The sequence below is a fragment of the Rhipicephalus sanguineus genome, chromosome 4 (genome assembly GCF_013339695.2).
Source record: "Rhipicephalus sanguineus isolate Rsan-2018 chromosome 4, BIME_Rsan_1.4, whole genome shotgun sequence".
Taxonomy (NCBI): domain Eukaryota; kingdom Metazoa; phylum Arthropoda; class Arachnida; order Ixodida; family Ixodidae; genus Rhipicephalus; species Rhipicephalus sanguineus.
In genome coordinates this window covers 201,231,519-201,253,000 of record NC_051179.1, presented here as the reverse complement: position 1 = coordinate 201,253,000, position 21,482 = coordinate 201,231,519, and the positions used below count along the sequence as shown (strand labels likewise).

The following is a 21,482-nucleotide window of genomic DNA, read 5'->3' as shown; positions in this document are numbered from 1 at the left end:
CTCCTGCATAGCGCCGGTGCTGTCCGACTATTATTTGGCTGCGCGTGACAGAAAACTAAATGACGCATTTCAAGGTCAGCAGGTTGCTGTGTCGGCGGCTGGTGGTCCCGACGAAGAAAGCAGGCGAAGACGACCGGCGGTGACGAACGCGGCCGGCGGGGACGCGTTCGTCAACCCCGAACACGCGAGTTGGCGCGAAGCGCCGAAGAAAAGAAGAACGTCCGCACTCAACGAGTACTGCTCACACACTCTTTCTTTACAAGTGCGCCGGTTGAATATCGACACCAGAGCGGCGCCCCCTGGCATCTTTACATGGCATTCCGAAACCGAAACTGAGCACAACACGAACACCACATCCCCTGATCCAGCTCGACGAGCTGGGGAGGCCTCCCCCCCTTGAAGAAATGTTTTGCTGGTACAGAGAGGCAATCGCGGAGGTGGAACAGTCGGACGCACAAAGGAAGCACTGGCCGGGCACACGGCAGTGGCATCCGTCGGAGACGCAGATTCACCACACAGGGGCGAAACTGGCAGCGTCGATGGAAGCACACGCGCGGGCGGAGCACACGTAGGAGACGCACACGCTGTAGGAAGCTGTACACACGGAGAAGGTGCAGTCGGAGTATACACAGGAGGAGGAGGAACTGCAGGGGAAGCACATGCCGGCTCGGAAGCAGAACGAGCAGTCACCGCTGTAGTAGCAGGCAAGGTCGGACCCGTCCCCGAAGGAAAGCAGGACATCGTGGCACCGCAGATGTTGATGCCCAAAGAACGAATTGCGTCACGGCCAAGAAGTGATAGACCACGCGGAGTGACGTGGAACAAGACCGGGGCGTTGGTGTCACCGTAAGAAATGTTAGCAACAAACTGTCCGCAGTTGGGAATGACCTGCCGAGAGTAATTCTGAAGACGAAAGTTGGATTTCACCAAGCGAATCCCAGGAAAATTTTTGAAGAAATCTTCGGTACTAAGTAAAGATGTTGAAGCACCGGTATCAACCAAGACCGACAAAGGAACGTGCTCTACAGAAACCACGACGCGGGGTTCCGGAGCTGAGTGGAGACTATCCACGTTTAAAACCGTGACCGTATTGGTCTGGCCAGTGCTCGAAGGAACAGCTGAAGAAACTGTTTGATGAAGATTTGCAGGGCAGGAATTGCAGACGGACTGAAAATGTCCTATTTTTCCGCACGCAAGACAAGTGCGGTTCCTCGCGGGACACTGCGCAAAGTTGGCTAAGTGCCGAGCCGACCCGCAAAGAAAACAGTGTGCGGTTGTACTATGTGAAGGAGAATGCGGACGCGAGCCCAAAGCTCGATGCTGATCCGGAAAGAATGAATTCGGCGACATGGCGTCGCCATGTTGACGGCTTCCCCGACCCCGCGATGCGGAGGGGCCGCCATGTTGACCGCCACGAAAGGACTGTGCAGGCGGGCGGCCATATTGACCGCCGCGCCGAGACGAAGAAGAAGGGCCGCCATGTTGGCGCGTCCCGTGAAACAAAGGACCGGCGCCATGGCCCCCCGCAGCAGAAAGTTGCTGCACTGAGTGCGGAGCGAATTGCTCCAACTGCACACGTACAAGTTCATCCTCTCGCGAAATCGAGAGGGCTTCTGAAAGAGTGATGGACGAGCCTTTTATTGCGATAGCAATTATATGGACAGTCTCGGCTGGATTTTGCCGTCGCCGTCGCCACCGTCATGCGCCGTATATGTATAAGTATGTATATATTGTAAGCACATTTAACGTACTTCATCTTTCTCACTTGTACATAGCCATCATCATTGTTATTTTTCTTCTTGGTGTTGTGTGCCGAGGCAGACACTGCGGATTAAACGGTTCTGCTGGCGTCATCTGGTCCGGTCGTCCTGCGTCTTTCACAGTGGTGGAGGTTCGTCAAGATCCCGACGTCCTCCTACGTTCGTGTCCTACCTGGAGCTACGATCCGGTCGCCGCTTGCGCCCGGCTACCCCCACAGATATGCAGCCATCGGACCTAACTGTTAGCCCTAACGCTACCACACCGATGCCACCGGCTACTCCCCCATCATCCACTGTCACAAGCGCTCAACGCGAACCACCCGTGTTCGCGGGTCTTCGTGGTGACGACGTCGACGACTGGCTCGACATCTACAACCGCGTGAGTTCAGTCAATCGGTGGACTGAAGCCGAGAAATTGACTTATGTCCCCTTCTATCTCACCGGTGTTGCGAAAACGTGATACTTCAATCACGAAACTGACTTCGTCGATTGGTCCACTTTTGCCATCAAACTGCGACAAATCTTCGCATCATCATCGGGCCGTTCCGAGACCGCGAAACAGAAGCTCGCTGCACGTGTTCAACTCGCACACGAGCCATACATTTCGTACATCGAGGATGTCTTGGCCCTCTGCCGTCGCGCGAACAGCGAAATGACGGAAGCTGAACGCGTTCGCCACATTCTCAAAGGAATAGGCACGATTGCATTCAACGCTTTGGCTGTTCACAATCCCACTACCGTTGAAGACATTACTTCGACATGCCAGCGCCTGGACGAGCTGCAGTCCCTTCGACTTCAACAAGACAGCGATCCTCGCCTCACGTCTCACTCTGATTTACGAGCCCTCATCCGCAACATCATCCGCGAAGAACTTCAAGAGCAGGAACAGAGACGATCAACTGCTGCCTCCTCTCCATGCCCACCTTTCGACCTACGCAACCTTGTGAGGCAGGAGTTGGCAGCCATGTCGTCGCCGACCGTTCCTGTCGCTCCACCAGCACGCCCGATACCCACATACGCTGCTATGGCAGCCATGACGACACCGGCACCGTCGACTGCTCAAACAGCGCGTCTGATGCCCACATACGCCGACATTGCTGCAATGCCGCCTGCTGCCGTCACATCTGGACCTACTGACCTTGCCTGTAGCCAGTTGGCTTCTGTGAGCGGCCGAGCACCTGCTGCACCTTCGTACCCCGAATGGCGTTCATCCCGACCCGTCTGTTTTTACTGCGGTATACGTGGCCACATATCTCGCCACTGCCGTCGCCGCCAGCAGGATGAACGCCGCGGCTATACTGAGTTCGAGCGAGACCGAATCCGAAGACCTGATCCTTATAACCCAGACTTCTACCCTTTCACGCAGCACCGGTCTCCGTCTCCTCCAGCGTCCCCGCGTCCACGTCAGGACTCCCGTTCTTCTAGACGACGCTCTCCTTCGCCCTACCGCCGCTCTGCCTCGCCGCTTCGCCCTATCTCCCGCCTCGTTGACCAAAATTCGGAAAACTAAGGATTGCAGTTTTTGGAGGGAAAACTGCGTCCTGTCGATCATCTCAAATACCTCCTGTTCGTCCGGCCAATATGTTGTCAGTGACTCTTGAAGGTGTGCCTGTGCAAGCTCTTGTCGATACCGGTGCCGCCACTTCTGTTTTGCGTAGTGACTTGTGCTCGCGGCTCCGTAAAGTCAGAACACCTTATGTAGGCCCTGTGTTGCGCGGCGCAAATAACGTAGTGATTCAACCCGACGGACAATGTACGGCTCGTGTTTTCATCGACGGCATACGTCACCACATCGATATGATTGTGTTACCCACGTGCGTCCATGAACTTATCCTCGGTTGGGACTTCCTACATTCTGCTTCCGCCGTTATATCATGTAAGGAGAACGTCGTTCACATCACGGATACATCGGATGCATCTATTTCGGCCCCGTCACCCTCGATCTTCAACTTGGCTGTCGCTGAAGACTGCGTCCTTAGCCCTGGTCACGAACACGTGGTAGCTGTCACATCTAGCCAAATCGCCGACGGTGACGCACTAGTTGCCCCTTCTTCTCGCTGCACATCGCGTGGGATTCTCGTCACCTCTTGTCTCCTCCGGTTGGCCTGTGGCCGCGCTCTCCTGCCGGTTTGCAACACAACTGCAGAATTCATGCTGTTGCCCAAGGGGATGACTGTGGCGACGATAGATGCCTCTCCACTGACCTCCATCGCAGCACTTTGCCCGTCGTCATCGCCAGTACCAGCTTCAGGTTCGAGTGCTTCCTCTTTCCGAGCAGTCATCGGCCCTGACCTAACATCTGCGCAGTCCGAAGCGCTATTGGCGCTTTTAGCTAAGCACAAAGCCTGCTTCGATAGCTGTGCCACAACACTGAGCCGGACCTCCGTTGCTGTACACCGCATCGAAACAGACGGTTCTGGTGTTATACGCCGTCGGCCATATCGTGTTTCGCAGTCGGAAAGAAAAGTCATTGAAGAACAAGTTGACGACATGCTATCACGAAATATAATACGGCCATCTTCCAGTTCCTGGGCTTCTCCGGTCGTTTTAGTGAAGAAAAAAGATGGCTCCGTTCGTTTCTGTGTTGATTACCGAGCGCTAAATAAGATCACACGCAAGGACGTATATCCCATGCCTCGAATTGATGACGCTTTGGACACTCTCCAAGGGGCTAAATATTTTTCCAGCCTTGACCTGCGATCAGGCTATTGGCAAATCCCTATGGACGAGGCAGACAAAGAAAAAACAGCCTTTGCTACGCCGGACGGGTTTTATGAATTTAATGTAATGCCCTTTGGCCTGTGCAACGCTCCAGCCACATTTGAGCGCATGATTGATACTGTTCTTCGTGGCCTAAAATGGAAGACCTGCCTATGTTACTTAGATGATATCGTTGTTTTTTCATCTACCTTTTGCCCAACATCTTCAACGATTAGACGAGGTACTTCAGTGCCTTTCCAGTGCTGGCCTTCAGATAAATACAAAAAAGTGCACATTCGCCAGCAAAAGTATCAAAGTCCTCGGTCACGTCGTTTCCAAAGACGGCATCCAGCCAGACCCTGACAAGATCACAGCTGTACTGCAGTTCCCTCGACCCTCCAACCAAAAGACGTTGCGCAGCTTTCTTGGCCTGGCGTCCTACTTTCGTCGCTTTATACGCAACTTTGCTACCATAGCGGCTCCCCTAAATAAGCTCTTAGTCGCTGGTGCTTCATTCGCATGGTCGAACGACTGCGAGTATGCATTTGAAACCCTCAAAGGACGCCTGACTTCCGGACCAGTGCTTCGCCACTTTGACGAGAGAGCGCCCACTATTCTCCACACTGATGCAAGCGCACAAGGTATCGGTGCAGTGCTTCTGCAGCGTGATGCCGCCTCTAAAGAGCAGGTTGTGGCATACGCTAGCCGGACCCTGTCACCAGCTGAGAGGAACTACACGATCACGGAGCAGGAATGCCTGGCTATCGTCTGGTCGATACAGAAATTTCGCCCGTACCTCTACGGCCGGCACTTCACCATCGTCACCGACCATCACGCACTGTGTTGGCTGTCATCAATGAAGAATATGTCAGGACGTCTAGGGCGCTGGATATTACGCTTGCAACAGTACAATTTTACTATCACGTACAAGTCTGGCAAATGTCATCATGATGCCGACGCGCTGTCCCGATGCCCACTTTCGTTCTCTCTTGACAAGGCGTCCTCCGCATCTCCCTCGACTGGCTCCGACGTCCCGCCTGCCTCACACCATCTCTCGATCACCTCGCTGGATCAGATGAAACTTTCTTCGCGCTCCGATTTCCGTTCGCTTCAGCGGGCAGACTCCTACTGTCGAACTTTCATTGATCACCTTCGCGGCATCACTAAGCCACCCAACAGCCGCTTGCGACGCCAGCTGCGACAATTTCGCCTGCAAGATGGGGTGCTTCATCGCCATATTTATCATTCCACGGGTAACAAGTGGGTGCCAGTCCTGCCCCGCTGCCTTCGTCTTCAAGTTTTGGAAGCATTTCACGATGACATTGCTGCCGGCTCACCTAGGATTCCGCAAGACCTACGACCGCATCAAGACCCGCTGTTTTTTGGCCTGGCTTATCCACAACGGTAGCCAAATACGTGGGCTCGTGCGCGTCGTGTCAGCACCGTAAGCGGTCCACATCCCCTACCGCCGGTTTCCTTCAGCCTCTTTCCTGTCCGACCACACCTTTCGAATTTGTCGGAATTGACTTGTATGGTCCCTTGCCGTTGACGCCGTCCGGTCACCGTTGGATCGTCACTGCAATCGACCACTTAACAAGATACGCCGAGACTGCGCCTCTTCGTTCTGGTACCGCTACAGAAATCGCTGACTTTTTCTTGCAGTCCATCGTATTGCGCCACGGAGCTCCTCGCGTTCTTTTGAGTGACCGTGGCAAAGCCTTCATTTCCGAGGTTCTCAACGAAATTCCGCAGGCGAGTAATACGAAGCATAAAACCACGTCTACATACCACCCGCAGACGAACGGCCTTACTGAGCGCTTCCACCGAACGCTCTCTGACATGATATCTATGTACTTACGTCCTGACCACAAAAACTGGGACAACATTTTGCCATTCGTCACCTTCGCCTACAATACTGCGACACAACGATCTACTGGCTACAGTCCTTTCTTCCTCGTGTACGGACGATCTGCCTCCTCCGTCTTCGACACAGCATTCTTTTTTGCCCCTGCTCCGTGCAATGCGTCCCTACCAGAAGAGTTTGCAGCTCGAGTCGCGCATTGCCGTGAAATTGCTCGTCGAAACACGGAAGCTACTCAGGAGGAACGAAAACATCGCTGCGATAGTAAACGACGCGACGTGGCCTTCCATCCCGGAGATGAGGTCTTGCTATGGACCCCGCTTCCGACGTCTGGGCTTTGCGAGAAATTTCTGCACCGGTACATTGGCCCCTACACCGTTCTACGACAAACTTCTCCCGTGAACTATCTCGTCACCCCGCTTCAGGCCGTCACTGACCACCGTCGTCGTACCACAGAAATTGTTCATGTCTCCCGCATGAAGCCTTTTATTGCTCGTTCTACCGATCTTTGAGTTGCAGCCAGGCTGGCCGCTTCGAAGAGGGGGGGAAATTAGTGTAAGCACATTTAACGTACTTCATCTTTCTCACTTGTACATAGCCATCATCATTGTTATTTTTCTTCTTGGTGTTGTGTGCCGAGGCAGACACTGCGGATTAAACGGTTCTGCTGGCGTCATCTGGTCCGGTCGTCCTGCGTCTTTCAATATATATATATATATATATATAAAAAAGCCCCAAAGAAAAATAATTCAGAAAAATGCTTCCGAAGCGCGGAATCGAACCAGGGACCTCTTCCTCCGCAGCGAGTGGCGCTAGCCACTACGCCACGAAACGCAGATCCTGAAAGCTATCCACGCTTCTGGATTGTCGGACGCGTCGTCGAATATGTCTGGCTCGATTAGTCGCGATGATAGCTTTGCCCGCTTCGTCAAGTCTGCGACGAGAGTCTCAATAACAACGTTTTGCTGCACAATTTTCTGCTGTTGACATGCAATGGCTCTCCGTACTGTCGTTAACTCGCCAGACGGCGCTGGACAGGTCGTGAAATTCCTCTCTAGTGGTGTTAGCATCGGCTCGTTGAACCTTCTTAGAGGAATGTTGACTTTCACGAAATCTCGCTTCAAAAGTTCCTCTGAAGACAGGGAGGCTTCGGTCGAAATGAGGTTTAGAAGCTCACCTGTAGTCACATATTCGGGAAGCTCCACGGCCACGTCGTCCTCGACTTGATATTTCTTGAATACCGCAGAGTCGCTGCGGTCGTCCACGAAGAAAGTCACCCACCTGGCGTCTCTTGTCGTCGGCTGCGCCAAATTATGTAACAAGACCGCACATAATAAAGAGACGATGCTCTTCATGTCGCCATTTCTAACTTCTTTATTCTCTCCAGTCCCCCTGGCCTGAATTCTCTCGTCTTCTTCCTCAACTGCTTGAGCTTGCTTCATAAGTGGTCTGTCTGATTATATTACTTGGCGATGTCATCGTCTATTCGCCTACGTTTGACAGCCATCTCACACGTCTGTCGGCCGTTCTGGATGTCTTTCGAAGAGCCGCTCTCCAGCTAATTTCTGCAAAATGCCGTTTCGGACGGCGCCAAATCACTGTACTCGGCCATATTGTGAATGCTGCCGGTAATCAACCGGATCCAGACACGGTACGAGCAGGATAATCTGTTGCTGGGCCTGTTGGTACATGTGCTAGCGCAGCATGTCGCGCCACGTGTATATCTGGCTGACAATCTGTATGCAATTTATGTGACGTCACATGTCGGTATATATATGTACAGTACGGTCCGCTGTTAAAGGGAACACTCGAATGGGCGCCCTTCATACTACTGACCCCTTAACGGCAAGTGGATGGGGAAACTTCGTTCGTGCATGGCACTGTTCTGTCAAAAGGAGTAGCGACTGTCAACCACCAGTAGTCTTATTCAAATATAAGCCACTATGCTTTTGCAAGAGAGCGTAATCCGAACATGCCCTGCACGCAAGTGTTCCCTCTAACACTGGACCCGTCTGTACATCGGCGCTGAACACACGTATTCTATTCCTACCGGGCTGATTGATAACGTTATTACAACTGGCGACGAGGTTCCTGCGTACTCGCGTAGGCGGCAGTCGAGCGGCCGGGCGGACAGAACGGAGGCAAGCGAGCCACGCATTCGTCCAGTGAACGCCCAAGTACGTGCTCCCAGCGCCCTGCAGAGGTACTCGTCGGAGCAACGGCTACGAGACGTCGAGCTCGCAGCCAGCGGAAGCAAGGAAACACCGACCCCATAAGTAGCAATCATATTTAATATTCTCGAAATGCCGCCACTTGGGAAAATAGCGCAGTTCGTCCCAAAGCGCAAAACGTCGAGTCGCACATAGACCGTTTCGAGCATTTCTTAACGGCTAATGACATAGCCGAGGCCAAGCGCCTTCCCGTCTTTTTGACAGTAATAGGCTCAGAGGCTTATGAAGTGCTAAGAAGTCTGGTTGTGCCAGAGGCCCCGGGAGAAAAGTCGTACGAAGAATCAAGCGTCTGCTGAAAGAGCACTACCGCCCCAGAAGCTCAGTAATAGCGGAACGGTGCAAGTTCAACCGGCGCGTACAGCAGGAGGGGGAAAGTGTCGAAGGGTTCATCGTGGAACACTTAGGAAGTGCAACTACGGCGATTTCTTGCAAGACGCCTTCCAAGCTAGACTGGTTGCTGGGATACGGAACGAAGAAACCCAGTGCGCGCTGTTTGCTGAACGAGAGCTGACATTTGATGGCGTGTGTAAAATTGCCCTGGACAGGGAACTCGCGGCACGAGGCACTGAGCAAATGCGGTCCAGAGAACGAAAGGCATCAGTGCACGTACAATGGCCGACCGCGTCAAGACCGGAGACCAGCTAAGCCCAAGGGAAGCAAAGTCCGCAAGAGCGAAAATTGTGAGCGGTGCGGCAGGGGACACTCATCTGAAGTGTGTTGGTACAAAAACTCTATCTGTCGGAAGTCTTCAGAAGTCGTTTGAAACTCATGTGCCCAAATGCTAGCGCGAACCCTAAGAGTACGCATGCACTCGAATGTTCTGACGAGGACTCGGAGCGTGAACTATACCATTTGGTTATTGCGACCCAATCCTGTTATGAAGTCAGCGAGGAAGGGCGCGCACTGAATATGCAGATTGACACGGGAGCGGCAGTCACTATTATTCCGGAGCAAATTTACCAATCTCAGTTTTCACACGTGAAATGTGAATGGCACTGGCCAGTAGGCCAGTGCCAGCAGGCCAGTGCCTGTAGGGCAGTGCCAGCAGGCCAGTGCCAGCAGGCCGGTTCGAGCAGGCCCAAATTACGTATTCCCTCAGACAACAGGCTGTTGGAATTTTTAATAGGCGTAGAAGGGCGCGCACTGAATATGCAGATTGACACGGGAGCGGCAGTCACTATTATTCCGAAGCAAGTTTACCAATCTCAGTTTTCACACGTGAAATGTGAATGGCACTGGCCAGTAGGGCAGTGCCAGCAGGCCAGTGCCAGTAGACCAGTGCCAGCAGGCCAGTGCCAGCAGGCCGGTTCCAGCAGGCCCAAATTACGTATTCCCTCAGACAAAAGGCTGTTGGAATTTTTAACAGGGCGTAGAAGGGCGCGCACTGAACATACAGATTGACACGGGAGCGGCAGTCACTATTATTCCGGTGCAAGTTTACCAATCTGAGTTTTCACACGTGAAATGTGAACCGTGCAAAATGTCACTTCGCACGTATACTGGGGAGCAAATACAGCTGAAAGGGCAGTGTGACGTGGCTGTGAAGTACAAAGACCAGAGCATGACGTTACCCATGATTGTTGTTAAGGACAACGGTAGGAAGTTACCCGTTCTCATCGGGAGAAATTGGCTAGAACGTCTAAAACTTGACTGGCTGGAGATTGGCCAGATTGTGGTCGAAGACAGAGTTGCGCGTCTCAAACAAAAGTGCCCTGCCGTGTTCTCAGCAAAATTCGGAACAATACAAAAGTTTCAAGCACAGATAGTCTTAAAACCGGGCACCACGCCGATGTTCTGCCCCGCTAGGCCAGTCCCATTTGCACTGCAGGAAAAAGTTGAGCAGCAGCTGCGGGAACATGTGGAAACAGGCATGCTGGGCCCGGTAATGCGCAGTGACTGGGCTATGCCACTAGTCACTGTTGTAAACACGGCAGTGCCCGGTTATGTGGGGACTACAAAACAACAGTAAACCCTTCTCCGAAGACGGATCATTATTCACTTCCGAGACCAGAGGACTTGTACACGTTGTCGTGCCTGGGTATTTGGATCCATCCCACCGTTGGAGCCAGTTGTTGCGACAGGTATTTAGATCCGTCCCTCCTCGGCAACCAAGTTGTTGCTACGATAGGGCAGCGTCGTACCCGTACTCCGTTTGGTAGCGTAGTCGAGTCTCCGGGTTGAGGAAATGCTGCTAGCAAGTGGGGAAAACGATAAACATATTTACTGGCACTTTTTGTACAACAATTACATAGTTACAAGGAAAGAGTTCCGTGACGAGCGAACTGGATGAGCCTGTTACCGAGGGCTCAGAGCCCCATTTCTCACTCAGCACCGTCGTTTTAACCCCTCCGGCTGGCTCCTCCTTCTTGATGACCACCAATCACACACACGACCCCACCCACCATGGCACAGTCCATTTCACTGTCGCTGAGGGGTCGTTGCACTCTTGAAGGAGCAAGGGTCCGGTGGTCGACGGCACGCAGGTGGGGGAAACAGGACAACAGGTTCCTCGTGCTTGCTCCTCCGATTCTTCCCCGAAGGCAGAACGTGCTTGCTCCTCCCATTCTTCCCCGAAGGCAGAAAAGGGTCTGCGGCGACTCCTGTCCAAATATACAGGTCATGTCGTTTCGGCAGCATACCAAATCAAGCCCAGGTGGCCCATTGTCTCCGGCTTTGCCATCCCGGGAACGCCGTTTCCAGGAAAGATGCAGGTGTTCTAGCAGTGTGAGAACGTCTCGCCCGCCGATTCTGATGGCCAGCGCGTCGGCACCGACTGCCAGTCATAACAGCCTCCTCCCTCGCCAGTAGAGAAACGGAGGGTAGCAGCTACCGCTGCTGCTCGAAGGGTCGACGGAATTCGCCACCGTTAAATGCCCAAAGCTTGTTTTCGCTTGAAGCATAGTCTGGTCAGTTGCAACCCAAATTCTTCGGCCTCTCTGAAACTCAACCACATGCAGAGCAAGCACTCGGCCGCCTCCGAGTAAACCAGGCCAAAAGAGGGTTGGTAAACAAACTTTCATTACTAGCTTTATATGAAAAGCTGACACTCAAAACTCTCAGGACTCACTTATGCTGAGAAACCAAACGTGCTACATTACTCAAACAAACAAATAGTTGCACGAAAAAGAAAAAAAACTCAAATATCAATTTCGAGACATTGGGAAGACCACCCCAGAATCGCTTAGAAAGAGCGGCTAAGCGCGTCAGCGTTTCCATTCAATTTGCCCTCCTTATACTTAATGTCGAAATGATATTGCTGAAGAATCAAACTCCACCTCAGAAGGCGACTGTTCCTAGATGTCGCAGTTTGCAGCCAGGCAAGGGGATAACGGTCCGTATCTACGCTGAATTTGACGCCTCCGAGATAACACTACAACTAATGAATGGCCCACATAATGCAAGCGCACTCCTCTTCTGAAGCGCAGTACGCCATCTCGCGAGAGCTCAATTTTCGGCTCAAGTAGAGCACGAGATTTTCATTATCTTCGTCATCCTTCTAACATTGAACGGCACCTAGGCCTCGATCACTCGCATAACTCTGGACCGTGAATTCTCGGTCGTAATCGTGAGCTCGCAAAACCGGACGGTTAATCAGTACCACCTTCACGCTTAAGAAGGCAGCTTCCTTCTTTTCATCATAGACTACTTTCGCCTGTTCTGTCCCGCGAAGAACATCGGTCAAGGGGTGGCCAACGATTAATACACTCGGATGCAATGATTGCCATTCCAGCGAGACGCAAAACGCCCCTTCGTCCGTCTTTGTTTTGGGCCGCGGATAGTCTGCTACTCCCGAGCTCTTAAGCTCACCAGGTTTCCCAACACCGAGGCCTACGCCGTGACCTAAATAGTCTACGATTGAACTTGCAAAACGATCTTCTCTTCCTTTACAGTCAGAACCCTAACAAAAGGTTCGACCGCGCCTAATACCTCAGTACGATCGCTCACACCTCAACGTTAGGAAAAGCTTAATGATCCGCTCATGTGATCACTTGATAACTAATTCTTCAAAGAAAAGAACAAAACATAACGGGATAAACACTGCCTTCGAACGGGTTCGTTCGGTTAAATTTATCTCCCATGCCAACGCCTCTGATAATACTACTGAGCTCTCCTGAGCGCTTCAATTACTCTTATTCATACAGCGTTGCAAAACACAAAGTATATTAACCGCTCACCTAATCCCTCTAAGTTCTTCTAAAAGCTGATCCTTACGTTACGTTACAACACACATTGTACAACCCAAAAAAATTAATAACCCCAGGTGCAATACACTTCAAAAGCACCTCAAACATTTGCATTGGTTTTATGCTAAAACCTTGCACCAAATGCTTGCCAATTCTAATAGCGCGTAACGAAAACTGCACCGCTCAGTGCCCAACTCATTTCGGAAACTGATTTGGTCTTATGCTGATATCTCTCCTCAAATGCCTATTCACCCCAAATCGACATGAAAGTGAACGCATACGATATCGGACTAAACATTTCAAAACCAGGAAATTTACAGTTTTCGCGCTAAAAACCTCTTCTTCAGAAGTTCATCCTAATGATTAAACAACTTCGCTGCTCTCTTCAGCCTTTAGTTCTGCGTGGTTTTTCTTCTCAAAACTTTACAGCACATCTCGTAACCCGCAAAACCAAACTGGCTGAATTCTACACTCCTAACAAAACAATGAGCAATCTAAGTTTGCCCGCACGTGCAAAAATACTCGAACTGACCATTCTCCTTTCTCTTAGACTTCATTTCTATGCGGCGTTTCTTTTTTTTTTGTAACCTCATACCGCCACTCGTAACTTACAAAGTTATAATTAATGAAGTCTGCTCTCCTAAAAAAACGATTTACTTTATGTTACACGCCCGTGCAAAACTACTCAAAATGACCGTTCTCCCTTTCTCTATTAGATTCGCTTGAATCGTACCCGATGGGGTCGCGGTCCTGCAGGCTTTCTAGCTCACCAGAGGCTACAACATGCACGAGCTATCAGTGGCATTCTACAGTCACGCTTCATTCGGCACTTCGGCCGGCTTCCCTCAGGAAGGCGAATGGAATGCCAGTATAGCACACTGAAACGCGGTTCCGAAAACACAGCGCGGTTTTTATTGTATCTCCGCCATTGTTCCAACTACCTCTTCTTTCTCTACAGCAGACTACCCACTACTAGTTTATGTCCCAAGTGCGTCGTGCCAGAAGAAGAAGAAAAGTATGCCACACCAGAAATGGAATGCTAGAAAATGAATTGCTTGATGTCTTGAAGGCACGTGCTCACTGGAGCTGTGCACACCATGTTTTAAGAATACAAAGAAGCTAGCACATGTGGGAAATAACAGAAAAAAGAGAGAAGTGGTTGAGGCGTTCCTAATGAATGAGATAACGGGCCGCGATTGTGTAAGCGCACCATCGGTAGCGCTGGATTCTGACACAGTTAAGTTTTTAAACCACTGGTTTGGCACACGCCAATGAATTGATTGATGTCTTGAAGGCACGTGCTCACTGGAGCTGCTGCTTCACACTTTCTTGTTGATTCTTTGCTCCTTCTTGTGTCATTGCACACGTCACCTTTCATAATCTGTGTATATATTTGACGAGCGAAAGCGACTAATAAAAAGTTCTTAGTGCGCAAGGTCCTTGTCCGTTTCATGTTCATCTGTCTTTCGTCTAAGTTCATCTATGCAGCGCATCGTTTCACTTCGCAATGCAATACCAACTAGCCCCAGTGGAAGCACTACTAAACGTTATTTCGAGTTCTTCGGGCGTGAACGTCTCTTCGGCTCCTCCTCTTGTTATGATAGAACAGTTTCTGAACTGCATCATTGAAGCAAGATGCAGAACAAAGCTCCTCACGTATGCATTGACGCAAGGCTTGGCTGCAAGGATTATCAACATTCTGTTTGGACTCATGGCGCCATCAGAGACCACTTCTAGACGTCTGTGCAAGCTCATCCGTGCGGAAACATGGAGACAGGTACGCCTTTTCCGTCTTCACTTAAGGATGTTATGCGCGAAGCATTTGGCGAAGAGTGCTGCTAAAAGAATGTGTAGATTCTTCGACGATGTGGCTGAAGAAAGAAGTAGGAGAGCCTGGGATCTGCTTTTTGCTACTCTGCCGAAAAAAGAAAACAGAAAGACAGACCACGAGGCTACGGTTGTTAACCCGACCTCAAAGGATCTCCCGCAAAGTATTTTGTCGACTTTGGACCGAAGTATGCAGTCGATCCAAAAAGGCTGACTTAGTGGGTATGGTGTACGATATAGCAGAAAAGGCTCCGGAGAGCAAAAAAGAGGCGTGTATTACAGATGGAATGCGCCACGTATCGAAAGCAAGCCGTGGAAAAAAACAACAGTGAACCTCATGCCGTACTAAGGTTCCTAAGGGAAAATGACATGGGCCTTCTAATTTCGGACAAGACAGGCGCATTCGGAGTAATAGATAAAGAAACGTATCTAAATAAGGCAGATGAAGCCATGACCAAGAATTTCGAAAGGAAAGAAGAATTTAACAAAAAGGTTCTGGAAGAAGCGGGACAATTAGCGATAAAGCGAGTGGAAGACGCGCGGCTTCCTGCCTTGGCGAAAGAAATGAAGTCCAGTGATGGGCTGAGCCTGAACCCCTTCTTTAGTGTGAAGACGCATAAAGAGGGCAACCCTTTCAGGGTCATACTGGAAGACAAATGGTCTTGGCAACACAACGTGTCGGTCTTCCTCCAAGTGCATCTGAAGCGACTACCAGTGCGAGACCCATTCCTTGTGCGCAATTCTGCTGAAGTTGCCGCATACTTCAGTGATAGGGAACCAGTGAAGTGCATATCAGTAGACGCTAAAGACCTCTTCTACAACATTCCACAGGACGAAGTCGTGTCGGCAGTTGAGGAAAGTATTGACTGCTATGGAAACATCAAGTTCCAGAGTGAGGGTGGTATAAGTGTCAGAGACTTTCTTGAACTTTTAAAACTGTACTTGAGATTCCTGTTTGTTTGCTTCCAAGGACACATTTACACGCAAAAAGCAGGAATATGCATTGGATCGAATGTTGCACCCGTTTTGTCGGATATCTTTCTAGGGAAAGGAAATAAAAAGCTTACGAATGCATTGGGGCAATTGGGGGCAGTAAAATGCTTCAGATATGTAGACGATTTCCTTATCTGCTTCAGTTACGACCAATTTAACGCTATAAATGTCGAAGAAGTGTTGAACCTGTTTCACGAAGCGCACAAAGGTTTGGAATTCACAACTGAACTGCCGGATAATGATAAGCTACAGTTCTTAGATTTGTGCTTACTATTTTCGAGACACTGCACGTGCTGGGAATACAAAACCAGGTCAGAGAAGGGACTTCTGCCCTACGAATCCGGGCACTCAAGGTGGCCAAGAGAGGGATTGTAACTTCGTGTGTAGGGCAGGCAATCAAAAAATCTTGTGACCACAAGAAAGATAGCGCACTTGCTATGCAGGTCCAGAAACTGCTGAAATGTGGATACCCAAAAACACTAATCGTCTCGGTCTGCGAAAAAGTGCTTTCGGATATTTGTGGCAAAGAAAAACCGGACAAAGAAAACAGCAAAGAATACAAAAAGGTGGTTGATCCCTCGTCATAGGAATCGGAATAACACGAAAGTAAAGCGTGCCCTTACAAAAATAACTGAATGTTTACTGTACATTGATATAAGAGAGTTTGCACAATGTATATTGATGTCTGGCAGCTATAGCATCGTTTAACGTGGATGCACCCACTTTGATGATTGGTGGTACAACCCCATCCCGACGACTAACGTCCGTGTTAAATGATTAAACAAACCCTTGTGGTAGCTGTAGTAGTTAACGGTGAACGCGTCTTCACAGAACGAGGTGTGATAGCCAGAACAGCGTCGCATATTGGACGCAGAACTTGGTCGCCATCCCGCGGCATATTAAAATGTGATTGAACACTACGGCCGGACTAGAGGGAAACGCAAAGCGCGTTGTGCCGCCCCGGTAGCCCGGCCGCTATTTTTCTCGGGGGAGCGCGTGAGCGGGGAACGCGGAATTACAGCCAGCTAAGGCAAGCGCGCGTCGCAGAGCTATTTTAGGGGCGTAGCTCCTCTTAGTCTAACCTTGTCACGCGTCCGTTGTCCGGCGTATCTCCCGGCAGCCGGCAGTAAACGGCAGTATCTGTCCGGTGGTAGTGGTGTGCGGCGTGACCACCCTTACTGCGCATGCGGATACCCTCTCCACACACCTCCTCTCCACGCCCCCTCACCATTCCCCATGTCCTCTACCCCTCTCCCCTTTCCCTCTCCACTCACCTCTCACCTTCCTCTCTCCCATACCCCTCTCCACTTCCCCTCTCCCCTCCCCGTTTCCACTCTTCCTCTGAAACGCGGGCTAGACATGCCGAAATTCTCTCCTGCGCACCGCCGCGATGAGCTCGAGCGCATGCGCGTCCCCTCCCCTTCTCTCTCTCCTCTCCTACGCTGCCCCCCTCTCGCCCGCCAGTCGACCGCGTTCCCCGCTCGCCCTGTGAGAATCAACGGCCAGGCTAGATGAAGATACGACGTGCGTAGCGTCCCTCTTCGCGTTCCACGACGCGAGGTCGGTAGCATGCCCAACGAACGCCAACGGAACGCGATCGTGGAGGTGCTCCGGCTTCGCATCGCCTCATGGTCCTCCTACGGTCCTCCCCGCCCCTATCTTGCCTCGCGGCGCTGCGGCGCCGACGCAGGCAGCGTCGCGAGGCAGCGTCGCGGCAGCGTCTTGATTGAAAAAACCGACCGCTCGCGCTGCACAACCGTTCACTGACCACCCCGTATATATAGGCACTGGATTTTGACCTCCAAGGTAGTGCGTGTGTGCGATTGCTCCTGTGCGTGATCAAACAATGAAAATTCACAGCGTACATGTAAAATTAAAGTGAGCTGCAAGTCGTCATAACTCTCATCGAACCTTTAGTATAAACGCACCCGATCTCACGTCGGTGATGATGTACTGGGCAGAATTCACGGAAGATTCACGGTTTACCGATGAACCTCCGCAGCTTCGCCCACTCATCATAATTCACTCCGTGGATATGCTGTGATTTTTTGGTTTGGATTATCTCGTCACTATGAGCGAGGCCGACGATTTTACGACGCTTGGACTAAGGTCGCCACATCGCGGTGTGTTAAGGCATTGACAAAATTGAACATCTATTGAAAACGCGCCGAATGGGACGGACGTGTAACAGTAATGACGAATTACTTTACCGCTCCCAGAGGGCAACACCACCCCGCGGACCGGGAGAGTGGTAGATATAAATGGCGCGTTTGTAAACCCGCCAGAGTCTGTGACCGTGGCGCAGTGGATAGCGTGCCCGGCATCTGTTATTGCAGACCGAGCGGTCGTGGGTTCGACGCCCGTTGACGTAACTTCTTTTCTTTGCCATCTCATCGTGTAAATTTTTTCGACGTCATTTCCGTGACGGAAATACGTCACTGAAGTCTTGGTGGACCCCGGCATAAAACACTTTCGTGTTGAAAAGATGGCTGTCATTCCGTACATACATGGGGTATCACATGGGCTCAAAAAAAAGGGGGGAAAGGAACGGGGTGAAAGTAATTTTTTCAGCTCCGTACATACTGCGCGGACTATGTAAGAAGGCAAATAATGAGCAGGTGTCGCGGAAAAAATTGGGGGACCCTTAAGCTTCGCCTTTAAGAGTTGAACGCGACAGCGAAATCCGGCCCCTAGTGCGCACTTCAACCACTAAGTGCATACTTATTAATGTGTATTGTTACACACACACACGCACGCGCGCGCGCGAATTTTACAGGCTTTCGATCAAGGAGGTTTAAAACAAAATTCTGGAGTGGAAGCTCTCGAAACGCCTTGCCATTGAAAGTGAAGCCAGCTTTTGCCCACCAAAGAGTTCGCAAACATGCTCTTTTCTGGTGGTGCCTACTTAGAGATCAAATGGCTTTGATCTGTTATTGTAAATGCTACGTCAATTATAAAATAAAAGATCCTTGTTGCCGACAAAAGTAACCCGTCGAGTGCAGTATTGACGATTGATGTCCAATAAAATTTGCCATGACTTTGAAGCTTACTTACGAAAACTAGTAACACAAAGACACACTTACAGCAGTATCTGACCATAAAAGTTACCATAATTAAACTCTCTGGCGTGCGTGGAAAACGTTCGCTTTCCTTCGCCAAACGCTGATGGTTTATCGTGCCCCTAGAAAGATGGCGGGTGCAGCCGCCATCTTTTGGTGGGCACGGCTTCACTATTGCGCAATAATCGCCACTCCAGCAATTTTTTTAACCTCCTTGCTTTCGATCTAAAGCAAGAGTCGCATGGCCTCCAAGATATACGCCGCGCGCCGGCCCTCTCGGATGCAATGAAAAGTCGAGACATATTTCTCACAATGCCTCACAGATGGCAGCACATTATCTAGCGTTTGCTGCGTTGGCTTGATATGTTTTCCTCTAGATGGACATAGTTGTCCATTTTTAGAGCTGAAGTTCGTGTGTGTATTTAGCGGCGATGGCTGCACTATCCGCGTTTTTCGACGTAGTTTGATTGCCTCGCGAATGCGCCTACCGTATGGGCTCGTTTTCGTCGTGACACCTGCCGAACAAAATGCGTCGAGACTCCTTTCACTACATGACATTTATGTAGTGTTTTTGTCCGAAGCAGCTGCAAGCAACATCGTGGCTTTGTGGTAAGACACCTGCTTGCCACGCGAACGGCCCGGGTTCGATCCTCATTGGGGCCGAAGATTTTATCGTTTATTTTATTCGCTACTTTCTCGATTTTTCGCTCACGGATGATTTTCCGCTCACAACCAACGGTGCCGACGCCGACAGCGGAATTTCTGCGACACGAGCTCTCTAACGCTACCGCGTTAAAAGTGCGAGGTAAAGCACAAGTATAAATATGTAGAGTGCTCAAATGGTGTAGTTTATGAAATACCTCTTACATGTGGCAAGACATACGTCGGCCAAACCGGCCAATGCCTTAACAAAAGGCTGCGGCAGCATGAAAATTTGGTAGGTAAGCTGACGATTTCTGGCAATTTAGCAGCACACTGTTCTAACTGTAAGCGCATACCATGTTTTAAGAATACAAAGAAGCTAGCATATGTGGGAAATAACAGAAAGAAGAGAGAAGTGGTTGAGGCGTTCCTAATGAATGAGATAACGGGCCGCGATTGTGTAAGCGCACCATCGGTAGCGCTAGATGCTGACACAGTTAAGTTTTTAAACCACTGGTTTGGCACACGTCAATGAATTGCTTGATGTCTTGAAGGCACGTGCTCACTGCAGCTGTTGCGTCACACTTTCTTGTTGATTCTTTGCTCCTTCTTGTGTCATTGCACACGTCACCTTTCATAATATGTGTATATATTTGACGAGCGAAAGCGATTGAATAAAAGTTATTGCGCAAGGTCCTTGTCTCTTTCATGTTCATCTGTCTTTCGTCTAAGTTCATCTATGCAGCGCATCGTTTCACTCCGCAATCAATCTTTCAGTGCCTCCCTCTGACCGCGGACGAGATTGCAAGGTTCTGAAGGCGAAGCTTAACACTCAGCCGTGTGGCCCGATTCACGCTACACGGGTGGCCTAGGCAGTATGCAGACGAGTTTAAATCGTACTATGTGTGCCGCGATGAGCTATCACTGGAACAGGGGTGTGTGACGTGGGGCGCAAGAGTTGGAATCCCGGAACAGCTGAGGAAGCGTGCGCTAAACGTGCTACATGAGGAGCACCCTGGCACAACCCGCATGAAAATGCTGGCTAGAAGTTTCGTGTGGTGGCCAGGCATCGATTTGGCCATTGAACAGTACGCGCAGAGGTCATGCTGGTCATGCGTGCATGTAGATTTTGCTCAGAAGCACCGAACGTGTTTCTGATATTGGTCGACTCGTTCTCAAGATGGATTGAAGTGTGGCCTATGTCGTCAACGTCAGCCGTACAAACCCTGGAAAAGCTTCGGGGTACCTTCGCCACCTACGGCTTGCCAGAAGTCCTCGGGAGTGACAACGGGCCACAGTTCACCTCAGCTGAGTTTGCTGATCTTCTGAGTACCAATGGCGTGAAACACGTTCGTATTCCACCTTATCACGCGGCATCCTATGGTGCTGCTGAACGAACGGCAAAAACTGTAAAAAAGTCCTCGCTGAAGCAAATGCTTGAGAATTAGGCCTCGGGTAAGCGGCCGATGCTGCAAGGAAGTATTGATAGCTTTCTCATGGCCTACTGGAACACGCCAAGCAGTGTGACAGGCAAATCGCCCGCTGAACTTTTAGGGGCGTAGCTCCTCTTAGTCTAACCTTGTCACGTCTCCGTTGTCCGGCGTAACGGCAGTATCTCTGTCCGGCGTAAACGGCAGATGGCGCTGTCTCATAGAAGTACATACAAACTGCAGTTCAGGGACGATATTCTAGATAGCGCTGTACACAATCCGTGTCGTCATCACCATTTCTTGTCTCATTTCCTAGATGGCGTTGGTCCAATAGAATTGTATGCAATATGGCGCTCGTGTGAATTGACGCTAGATGGCGCTAGAAGTGCCGCTGCTCTCCGATTGGCTGCTGCGCGGGCTGCGCGGGGAGCGAGCGCCTCTCTCATTCTCCTGGATAGTCGCCGTGCGTGTCGGATCGTTGGTGGAGCATGAACGATGCGCAGCGCCGGGCGCTCGCTTGGCGGCAGCCAGCCGGATGCCGAGACAGTGCACGCCAAGGACGCCGCTGCGAAACGGGCTCAACGAGAAGCCGATCCCGAGACCATCATTGCTTCAGGAGCTTCGCCCAAGCTCTTCATCATTCACCCGTGGATATGCTGTAATTTTTTTTGAAACGCCAGTCACGCGTGAAACTTTCACTGCTCAAACCGGATTTCGCAAAAAGCATGCAGAGCAAACAAAAGAAATTAAAAGAGCAACGCGATTTGTTTCGGGGGCAGGAGCGCATGTTTGTTG

At 50.7% G+C, this 21,482-nt stretch overlaps 1 protein-coding gene across 1 annotated transcript in view; it reads right to left on the bottom strand.

Moving 5' to 3' along the window:
- Nucleotides 1-21,482, bottom strand: part of LOC119391027 (D-2-hydroxyglutarate dehydrogenase, mitochondrial) — a gene marked incomplete at its 5' end in the record, with an annotated part of 375,425 nt that overhangs the window by 61,290 nt on the left and 292,653 nt on the right.